Source organism: Vicia villosa, linkage group LG3, assembly GCF_029867415.1.
Source record: "Vicia villosa cultivar HV-30 ecotype Madison, WI linkage group LG3, Vvil1.0, whole genome shotgun sequence".
NCBI lineage: Eukaryota > Viridiplantae > Streptophyta > Magnoliopsida > Fabales > Fabaceae > Vicia > Vicia villosa.
Window position 1 is genome coordinate 4,417,233 of NC_081182.1, and position 12,099 is coordinate 4,429,331.

A 12,099-nucleotide genomic window follows, 5' to 3' on the forward strand; every position below is an offset into this window, starting at 1 on the left:
TTTTTTTAAATTAATTTTGTTAATATTTTTTTAAATTATTTTTTTAAATTATCAAAATATTATATTCGAGACTAAGCCCATTTTTTGTTTAAACAACATTACTCTCAAACTGTATTCAATTCATTAGATTAGTTTATAAATATTAATTTTATTTTTATGATGAATTCTTATTTACCCAACTCAAAAAATTGGATAAATTTATCCTTAGTGTAAAATGTCTTGAAAACAATAAACAAATGTACTATTTAATAAATAATTAAATATGTAAAAGCTAAATGGTGTTATGTGATTGGTTGAAGGTACACTATCGATCTTTTTGTGATGGGTAGAGAAGTTGTCTCCTATTTCTTTACCAACTAACGTGGGACTATAACACTGATAGCATTTACGTACCATCACTGAGTCAGATTACTTGAAGCTTGTATATTGGATCCCAGATACCCTTGATAACATTCCTGCAAATGCCTCATACCGTGTCGGTGTCGATTCTTTACCGTCTCACCATTCGGTCGCAAGATCGGATACCAAGATTCTATGAGATATTGGATCGAACTCTAGTATTGTCGAAGGGTAGCTTCGTGGTTCGATAGTTCGACAGAGTTAAGTATGAAGTCGAAGGATTGTTCACATGCTGGTGTCGAAGTGTGCATGCTGTAGTCGAAGATGGGTATAGCATGTAGATGTCGAAGATGCTAGGGTTGTAAGCATGTTAAATTAGGTTTTAGTGTTTAAACCCTAATTTGTTAAGTTAGCTTGTTTATTAAGTTGGCTTGTGTAATGGGCCTTGCTGAAAAAGCCCATTAGTTAGTATGTTAGGTTTTATTATAAATAGCATACTAGTCTCTCATCATTGCTAAGCTGCAAATCCTAATTTAGGGTGAGAGAGGTTATTTGTTATTCTTGTAAACTTGTAATCTTGTTTTAAGAGAAAGTAAAAGAATAGCAGTTATAACCAATTCTTTTGTTCTTATTCTCTTCCCTAATTCCCTATTATACTTTGTTATTGGTATCGTTTTTCACAACAAATTGGTGCGGTGAGCGTGGAGAAGATGCCTTCAACAAAGTATGAGATTGAAAAGTTCACCGGAGTGAATGATTTCGGTCTGTGGCGCTTGAAGATGAAAGCCCTACTGGTTCAGCAGGGTTGTTTGGAAGCGTTGAAGGGAGAGGCAGCCATGAATGCAGAATTGACGGCAGCAGAGAAGACGAATATGATCGAGAAAGCACACAGCGCAATTTTGTTGAGCCTTGGTGATAAGGTTCTCCGGCAGGTATCAAAGGAGACGACGGCATCAGGGTTATGGGTGAAACTTGAAAGTTTGTATATGACCAAATCGCTGGTAAATCGACTCTACCTGAAGCAAGCTTTGTATTCATTCAAGATGATTGAAGACAAAGTATTGGCTGAGCAGTTGGATATGTTCAACAAGCTGATTCTTGATCTTGAAAATATTGATGTGAAGATCGATGATGAAGATCAAGCGCTGTTACTACTGTGTTCTTTGCCTCGATCACATGCTCACTTCAAAGAAACTCTCTTGTATGGAAGGGAGTCCCTGACGTTTGAAGAAGTTCAATCAGCCTTGTACTCTAAGGACTTGAATGAACGAAAGGAGCATAAACCTTCGACTGTTGGCGAAGGTTTGGCCGTTAAAGGAAAACTCTTACGAAAGAATGGTAAGTTCGACAAGAAGGGCAAAAGCCAGTCGAAGTCTTACAATGGCGAAGCATCTGGCATTCGATGCTATCATTGTAAGAAGGAGGGTCACACAAGAAAGGTGTGCCCTGAACGCCTGAAATATCATGGAGGTAAGGATAATGGCAACGCTGCCATTGTTCAAGATGATTTCGAATCATCTGATGTTCTTGTGGTTTCAAGCAGTGACTCTAAGAAGGAGTGGATTATGGATTCAGGTTGCACTTGGCACATGACTCCAAACAAAGACTTGTTCGAGGAATTATTTGATCAAGATGGTGGATCAGTATTGCTGGGAAACAACAAGGCTTGCAAGATTGCAGGTGTTGGATCTGTGAGATTCAAGCTCCATGATGAGTCAATAAGGTTGTTGACTGAAGTCAGGTATGTTCCTGATTTGAAGAGAAATCTGCTTTCTCTTGGTGAATTCGACAAGAAAGGATATGTTTTCCAAGGAGAGAAAAATATCCTAAGAGTCATGAAGGGTTCGAAGGAAGTCTTGAGAGGCGTGAAGAAACAAGGCTTGTATACCCTTGAGGCTGAAGTTGTAAGTGGTTCGACAAATGTTGCATCCACGAAACCTTTGTCGAAAACAGAAATCTGGCACATGAGATTGGGCCATGTCAGTGAAAGGGGTCTGGTCGAATTAGGGAAACAAAATCTGCTTGGTGGAGACAAAGTCGAAAAGCTGAAGTTTTGTGAACCCTGTGTACTTGGAAAATCTTGCAGAGTGAAGTTCAACAAAAGCAAACAAAGAACACATGGATCCCTTGATTACATCCATGCTGATCTTTGGGGGCCTGCAAGGTGTCCATCACATTCAGGAGCAAGGTATTTTCTATCCATAGTAGATGATTATTCCAGAAAATTATGGGTATTCATCCAGAAGACTAAGGATGAAACTTTTGAGAATTTCAAAAGTTGGAAGACTATGGTTGAAAATCAGACTGGCAGAAAGGTCAAGAGGTTGAGAACCGACAATGGCCTTGAATTTTGCAATGAGGCATTCGATAGTTTTTGTGCTGCCTCTGGTATTGCAAGGCATAGAACTACTGCAGGTACTCCACAGCAAAATGGTTTGGCTGAAAGATTTAATCGAACTATTTTGGAGAGAGTCAGATGCATGTTGACTAGTGCGGGGTTAACAAAGGTGTTCTGGGCTGAGGCTGTTTCGACAGCAACATATCTGATAAACAGATGTCCTTCGACAGCGTTAGATATGAAGACACCTGAAGAAGTTTGGTCGGGACATCCACCAGATCTCGACAAACTGAGAGTATTTGGCTGCGTAGCCTATGCTCACATTAGGCAAGACAAGGTCGAACCTAGAGCTCTGAAATGCATGTTCATGGGATACCCTGAAGGAGTCAAAGCTTATAGGCTATGGAACCTAGAGCCAGGTCACAGGAGGTGTATCACCAGTCGAGATGTAGTTTTCAATGAAGCTGAAATGGCTTTTAAGAAAACTGATGATGTTGGTCGAAGTACAGAAACATCTGACGAAGAGCTGGAACAGGTAGAGATTCCTGTTGAGGTGGAGCATGTTGATGCTGAATTGCATATCCCAGATGAAGTCGAAGAAGAAGCAGAAGATGCTGAAGTTGAGGAAACTGACGATGACTACCTATTGTCGAGAGATAGGTCGAGAAGAGTCATCAAGCCACCTCAAAGACTTGGATATGCAGATCTTATAGCTTATGCCTTAATCTCTGCAAGTGAGGTTCTAGACGAAGAACCTAGAGACTATAAGGAAGTTATGAGGAGTCGAAATAAGACTGAATGGCTGAAGGCCATGGATGATGAGATAAAATCTCTTCATGATAATCATACCTGGGAACTGATCAAGAAACCTGCTGGGGCAAGGTTAGTCATCTGTAAATGGATTTTCAAAGTTAAGGAAGGAATTGAAGGAGTGACGTCGAAAAGATACAAGGCAAGGTTAGTTGCAAGGGGTTTCACTCAGAAAGAAGGTGTCGACTTCAATGATGTGTTTTCTCCTGTTGTGAAGCATAGGTCCATTCGAATGTTGCTTGCCATGGTGGCACAGTTCGATCTTGAACTGGAACAAATGGATGTGAAGACTGCGTTCTTGTATGGTGATTTAGATGAAACGATCCTGATGAGGCAACCTGAAGGGTATGTCGAAAAGGGGAAGGAAGATTATGTGTACGAGTTAAAGAGATCTTTGTATGGGCTGAAACAATCTCCTCGACAGTGGAATAAGAGATTCGACAAGTTCATGGCACGCATAAGTTTCATTAGAAGTCAGTTCGACCACTGCGTTTACTTCATATTTTGATCTGGTAATTCATTTGTTATTTTGTTGCTTTATGTGGATGATATTCTCATAGCAAGCAACAATGTTGAAGATGTGACGAGGGTGAAGGCTGAACTCAATAAGGAGTTCGATATGAAGGATCTGGGAGCTGCTTCCAGGATTCTTGGAATTGACATTCGAAGAGATAGAAAGAAGTCGAAGTTATGCTTATCTCAAAAGGCATATCTACGGAAGATTCTTGAAAAGTTTGGTATGTCGAATTCGAAGCCAGTTGTGACACTCCAACAAACCCTCAATTCAAGCTGAGTATTGATCAGTGTCCCAGTACTGATATCGAAAGAGCCTATATGAATAGCATTCCGTATGCTAATATAGTTGGTTCTTTGATGTATGCTATGGTTTGTACTAGACCCGACATAGCTTACGCAGTCAGTCTTGTAAGCAGGTACATGGCGAATCCTGGAAAGGCTCACTGGCAAGCATTGAAGTGGATTTTAAGGTACATAAATGGGTCTCTGAATAGAGTCTTAATTTATGGTGGAGCCTTGGGTGAAGATAGTAAAGCAGTAATAGAAGGATATGTCGACTCTGATTATGCAGGTTGTATGGATTCCAGAAAATCTATTTCTGGATATGTTTTCACTATGTTTGGCACTGCAATTAGTTGGAAAGCAACACTTCAGAAGGTTGTTGCTCTATCAACCACTGAAGCGGAGTATATTGCCCTAACTGAAGCTGTGAAAGAAGCATTGTGGCTTGAAGGTTTTGCGAAGGAGCTAAAACTTCAAGGTCGAGGTATCACTGTTAAATGTGATAGTCAAAGTGCAATACACCTGTCGAAGAATTCAGCCTATCATGAGCGAACTAAGCACATTGATGTGAGGCTGCATTTCGTCAGAGGAGTAATCGAGCGTGGAGAAGTCCAAGTGCTGAAGGTTTCGACTGAAGACAATGCTGCTGATATGATCACCAAGACATTGTCGAGTTGCAAGTTTTTCCACTGTATGCAGTTGATAAAGCTGCATGAAGAAAGCTAGTTTGTTCCTTGACGTTGTAGAGTTAGGTCCAAGGTGGAGATTTGTGAGATATTGGATCGAACTCTAGTATTGTCGAAGGGTAGCTTCGTGGTTCGACAGTTCGACAGAGTTAAGTATGAAGTCGAAGGATTGTTCACATGCTGGTGTCGAAGTGTGCATGCTGTAGTCGAAGATGGGTCTAGCATGTAGATGTCGAAGATGCTAGGGTTGTAAGCATGTTAAATTAGGTTTTAGTGTTTAAACCCTAATTTGTTAAGTTAGCTTGTTTATTAAGTTGGCTTGTGTAATGGGCCTTGCTGAAAAAGCCCATTAGTTAGTATGTTAGGTTTTATTATAAATAGCATACTAGTCTCTCATCATTGCTAAGCTGCAAATCCTAATTTAGGGTGAGAGAGGTTATTTGTTATTCTTGTAAACTTGTAATCTTGTTTTAAGAGAAAGTAAAAGAATAGCAGTTATAACCAATTCTTTTGTTCTTATTCTCTTCCCTAATTCCCTATTATACTTTGTTATTGGTATCGTTTTTCACAACAGATTCCAATAAAAAAAATAGGTAATCTTTCAATTCATTTCTCTCATGTTCAAATATTTCTGCCTGGAAAATGTACGAGGAAATGTATGAAGAAGAACAACAAGAGTTTGACTATAGACTTTTATATGTCAAATATCACTTCATTTTTGTTGTTTAACTATGTGTTTACCTAAATCCATTCTTGTTGCACTTTCAACTAATTAAAATGCAACCAGATTATGGGTTTGATGTTGTTTTGACAAACTTTATGTTAATCGAGTGTACTTTATAGTTTATTTTATTTTTCATATTTTTTTTTTGACCTTCTCATCAAATTCTCATGCATTTACTTATGTTCTTCCTTTAGATAAGAGACAAAGTTTGTTGAAGTTTTAGCATTCAGGTAAGAGTGACACACTAACGTCATCAACTAGCATGTAGTTTGAATATTGGCATGCATGTTATGAAAATGTTAAATTTGTATTTTAACAAGGACCACCATATTGCATACATATAATTCCTTTGACATTATAAAACAAATTATCAATTCAAAAAGAAAAGAAAATACTCTTACAAAACCATGTCAATGAAGGTTGTATCTACGGATGGAAATGAGTCGATTCGAGTCGAACTTATCTCAGCTCGGTTTGATTTGTTAAGAATTGGCCGAGTTCGAGTTCGAGTTTATGATAAATTTTTTTTTCAACTCAAACTCGACTCGTTAAGAATTTGCCGAGTTGGAGTTCGGGTTCGAGTTTATTACAAATTTTTTTCTACTCAAACTCGATTTGTTAGAAGTTCACGAACATTCCGGTTCAACTCGTTAGATTTATCTTGTTATATATATATATATATATATATATATATATATATATATATATATATATATATATATATATATATATATATATATATATATATATATATATATATATATATATATATATATATATATATATATATATATATATATATATATATATATATATATATATATATATATATATATATATATATATATATATATATATATATATATATATATATATATATATATGGAGCATATCAAGTGAGAGCATTTTATAATGAGAGATGAGAGGAAGAAATATCAACCATTTAGTTCATGAACCTAGTTTAACGATTTAATTTGATTTTTTCTTTACCCACCTCTCTATGGGGGTCACCTCCAGCGAAAATTTCATTTTACCGCTGCTTCGGAAATGCATTTCCGAAATATTTTTTTTCTAAATTTTTCCAGACTTCGGAAGTACATTTCCGAAAAAATCCCAAAAATTGAGATTTTGATTAATTCGGAGATGCATCTCCGAAAAAACAAAAAAAATCTAAAAATTTCAAAAATTAATTTTAGGATATGAATTAATTTATATATCATAAATTTGATATAATTTATGAGTAATAAATAATAATAATTATATATTTTGATATAATTTATTAGTTATGAATAATAATAATTATATATTTCTATTCTGATTCATATTTTAAAATTTAAAATAATTATAATTAAAAAAACTAAAATAATTTCACTTACAAAATGAGTTATAATTTTTTATTTATATATTTATATATTTATAATAATCATTATGTATTTACAAAAAAAATTTAAAAAATGAGTTTTTTAATTTATATATTTATATAATAATTATAATAATTGTTATATATTTATAAAAATTATTATATATTTATATATTTATATAATAATTATTATATATTAATTATAAATATATTTATATATTTATATAATAATTATAAAAATTAAAAAAATGAGTGTTTTAATTTATAATAATTATTATATATTTATATATTTATATATTAATTATTATATATTTATATATTATATATTTATATATTTCACTTACAAAATTAATAATTATTATTATATATTTATATATTTCTATTCTGATTCATAATTAAAAATGAGATAATTTTTAATTTAGTTTAAAAAAATTAAAAAAAGATTTTGTCTTAATTTTATTTAATGAATAAATTTTATATTTAATTTTATATAATTCAAAATTTACTTATGGAATAAAAATGTTTTTGATTTATATAAGTTAGTAAAATAATTTCTAACTTTAAAATGGTTTAGGAAATTTTGATTCACCTTGATTTTATTGATTCACCTTCAATTTATTGATTCACCTTGATTTTATACCTATTAATTGTATTGATTCACCTTGATTTTAAATTTTTAATAATTATTAATTATTTCGGAAGTGTATATCCGAAACATTCCAAGACCAATTTGGTCTTGGAATATTTCGGAAGTGTATATCCGAAGACACCCCTCCAAAAAAGTGTTTTCGGAAATGCATATCCGAAAACCCAAAAAGGGGGTGTTTTCGGAAATGCATCTCCGAAAATACCTTTTTTTTCGTGTTTTCGGAAGTGCATTTCCGAAATAAGACAAATTTTGAAAAAAAATAAGCGTTTCGGAAATACATTTCCGAAGTGAGGGTATTTTGGGTTTTTCACCAGAGGTGACAAAGAAAAGAGGGAGGTGGGTAAAGAAATTTCCTTTAATTTTCGAATCAAATTTCGAACTATTTTCAAGTTAATTTAGTTCATTGATAGCTAGTTGTATCCTAATAAACAATCCTGATATTGGTACCAGAAAACTTTGTAAAGGCCTAAGTTGTTTTTTAACAGGTAGCAACCATTCTAACATTGTTTGTTTTTCTGTTAAGTGGATGCCTTTTGAAGATTATGCAGCTCAACCTTTTATGCAAGAAAATGAGCTCTTTCGTTTTATTGCAAAAATATGCTTATCAAAGTTGAATGGCAACCAACTACACTGATTTTTCTAACGTATCTACTACTACATCTTCTAGCAAGAAAAACTTATTTGTATCTTAATAGTGATGCTATTGGTAACAACTTGTTAGCTTCCAAAAAGAAAAAGGCATAATCACTTTAATTTAGGAAATAACCTTTTTTTTTTTTTTTAAATTGAAGTGTTATAGTCTCAAATTGGTTGGTGTAGAAACTAAATTAATGTTTATAAATTAATCTAACATATGAACTAATGAATTACATAGAATTTGTGAGTAAATGGATTGCTGTTGATTCAAAAATGGGTTTAGGCCCAAATATAATATTTTGATAATTTTAAATTTATTAAAAAATATTAATATAATTAATTTAGGAAAAGGTAAAAAAAATTGATATGAAATTTTCTTATTGGAATAGGTAATAATTAATATAAAACGTCACTAACACTAGGAACATGTATATTCAATGCCTTAATGAGAAGGGGACAACTTTTTTACCTATCACAAAAAGTTTGGTAGTGTACCTTCCACCAATCACATTACGAGCCCGTTTGTTTTGGCTTTTTTAAAAAATGATTTTGATAGTGTTACCAAATTTTGTGAATTTTTTTTTTACAAAAAAAACTTTTTAGAAAAGCTTCAAATGAAAAATCTGTTTGAATAGTTATTCTTAAAATGTGATTTTAGGTATTTCATCTATTTATGGGGAAAAAATTTGGATATCAAAATTTCAAAAAATCACTTAATTTTGAAGTTATTTCAAATAGATTTTCATAAAAATTATTTTTGAAATACAACTTTTCGAAAAAATTATGATTTTGACCAAGTTTTGGTCTTCAATTATGTATGCTTATGTTATAGGATGTCAAATTAAGTGTTTCATTTTAGAAAAAACGAATATAAAAAAACTTGTAATATTTTGAAAAACGGTTTTAGAAAATCTATTTTCAAAAATACAAAGAAAAAATCTATTTTTTTAAAGTTGAAACAAACTGGCGCTACATAATTTAGTTTTATCTTATTTAATTAATTATTAAATAGTATACTTTTTGATTGTTTCCAAGACATTTTAAATTGAATATAACTTTACCCAACTTTTTGAGTTGGGTAGATAAGAATTCACCTTATTGGAATAGGTAAAGTTTTTCCAAGAACGAGTGACACGTGTCCCTATTCTTGTTGATAATAAAATTTCCTCTTTCTTATAGCACTTGAGTACTTCAAATCATTTTTGTTAAAATCCCAACCGTTGGTGGTGCGCAATGGCTCAAGATCTGTAGTGAAATCGCTCATCCACACATTTGAAGCAAGTTCTGGGGTTCAAGTAGCACTAATTCTATGAAAACCTTTTTACATATTCAGCCATTTGACCACTGATGTCACACCATTGTTAAATATTTTATCATTTCTTACTTTACATATGCTCCAAATGTTAGCAAAACACATCACACCTACTATTTTGGAGAAATCTTTTCCGCTTCCAAATAAACCTTAACATTACTTTAGATGCGCCAAACATTCTGTGAGAATTTGATCGAACTCTAGTGTGTCGAAGGGTAGCTTCTGGTTCGACAGAGATTGTGTCGAAGTGTGTTCTTGTATGTGGGTGTTGAAATGCTAGGGTTATTAGTATTTCGAATTGAGCCTATTTGTTATGTCCAATTGTTTAAGTTAGCTTGTACCCTAAGTTGGCTTGTAATGGGTATTTGTGAAAAAATCCATTAGTTTAGTATGTTAGGTTTTATTATAAATAGCATACTAGTCTCTCATCATTGCATACTGGAAATCATAATTTAGGGTGAGAGGGTTATTTGTTATTCTTGTAACACTTGTAATCTTGTTTGAAGAGAAAGTAAAAGAATAGCAGTTATAACTAATCCTTGTTGTTCTTCTTGTCTTCCCTAATTCCCTATTATACTTTGTTCTTGACATCGTTTTCACAACAAATTGGTGCGGTGAGTGTGGAGAAGATGCCTTCAACAAAGAATGAGATTGAAAAATTCACCGGAGTGAACGATTTTGGTCTGTGGCGCTTGAAGATGAAAGTCCTATTGGTTCAGCGGGGTTGTTTGGAAGCGTTGAAGGGAGCGGCGACTATGGACACTGGGTTAACTGAAAGAGAGAAAACAATCATGATCGAGAAAGTACACAACACAATTTTGTTGAGCCTTGCTGATAAGGTTCTTCGACAGGTATCAAAGGAGATGACGACATCAGGATTATGGGTGAAACTTGAAAGTTTGTACATGACCAAATCACTGGTAAATCGACTCTGCCTGAAGCAAGCTTTGTATTCATTCAAGATGATTGAAGATAAAGTGTTGGCTGAGCAGTTGGATATGTTCAGCAAGCTGGTTCTTGATCTTGAAAATATCGATGTGAAGATTGATGATGAAGATCAAGCGTTGTTACTGTTGTGTGCTTTGCCTCTTTCACATGCTCACTTCAAAGAAACTCTCTTGTATGGAAGGGAATTCCTGACCTTTGAAGAAGTTCAATCAGCCTTGTATTCTAAGGATTTGAATGAACGAAAGGAGCATAAACCTTTGATGGTTGGTGAAGGTTTGGTTGTTAAGGGCAAATTCTTACGAAAGGATGGTAAGTTCGACAAGAAGAAGGGAAAAAGTCAGTTGAAGTCTCATAGTGGCGAAGCATCTGGTATTCGATGCTATCAATGTAAGAATGAGGGTCACACAAGAAAGGTGTGCCCTGAACGCCTGAAAGATCATGGAGGTAAGGATAATGGCAACGCTGCCATTGTTCAAGATGATTTCAAATCATCTGATGTTCTTGTGGTATCAAGCAGTGACTCGATTAAGGAGTGTATTATGGATTCAAGTTGCACTTGGCACATGACTCTAAACAAATACTTATTCGAGGAATTATGTGATCAAGATGGTGAATCTGTATTGCTGGGAAACAACAAAGCTTGCAAGATTGCAGGTGTTAGATCTGTGAGATTCAAGCTCAATGATGAGTCAATAAGGTTGTAGACTGAAGTCAGGTCTGTTTCTGATTTGAAGAGAAATCTGATTTCTCTTGGTGAATTCGACATGAAAGGATACATTTTCCAAGTAGAGAAAAGTATCCTAAGAGTCATGAAAGGATCGAAGGAAGTTTTGAGAGGCGTGAAGAAACAAGGCATGTATATCCTTGAGGATGAAGTTGTAAGTGGTTCAAAAAATGTTGCATCCACGAAATTTTTGTCAAAAATGGAAATTTGGCACATGAGATTGGACCATGTCAATGAAAGGGGTCTGGTCGAACTAGGGAAATAAAATCTGCTTGGTGGAGAAAAAGTCGAAATGCTGAAGTTTTGTGAACCCTGTGTACTTGGAAAATCTTGCAGAGTGAAGTTCAACAAAGGCAAACAAAGAACACATGGATCCCTCGATTATATCCATGATGATCTTTGGGGGCCTACAAGGTGTCTATCACATTCAGGAGCGAGGTATTTTTTATCCATAGTAGATGATTATTCCAGAAAATTATGGGTATTCGTCCAAAAGACTAAGGATGAAACTTTTGAGAATTTCAAAAGTTGGAAGACTCTGGTCAAAAATCAGACTGAAAGAAAGGTCAAGAGGTTGAGAACCAACAATGGCCTTGAATTTTGCAATGAGGCGTTCGGCAGCTTTTGTGCTGCCTCTAGTATTGCAAGGCACAGAACAACTGCAGGTACTCCACAACAAAATGGTTTGGCTGAAAGGTTTAATCGAACTATTTTGGAGAGATTCAGAGGCATGTTGACTAGTGACGGGTTAAAGAAGGGGTTTTGAAATGGGCTG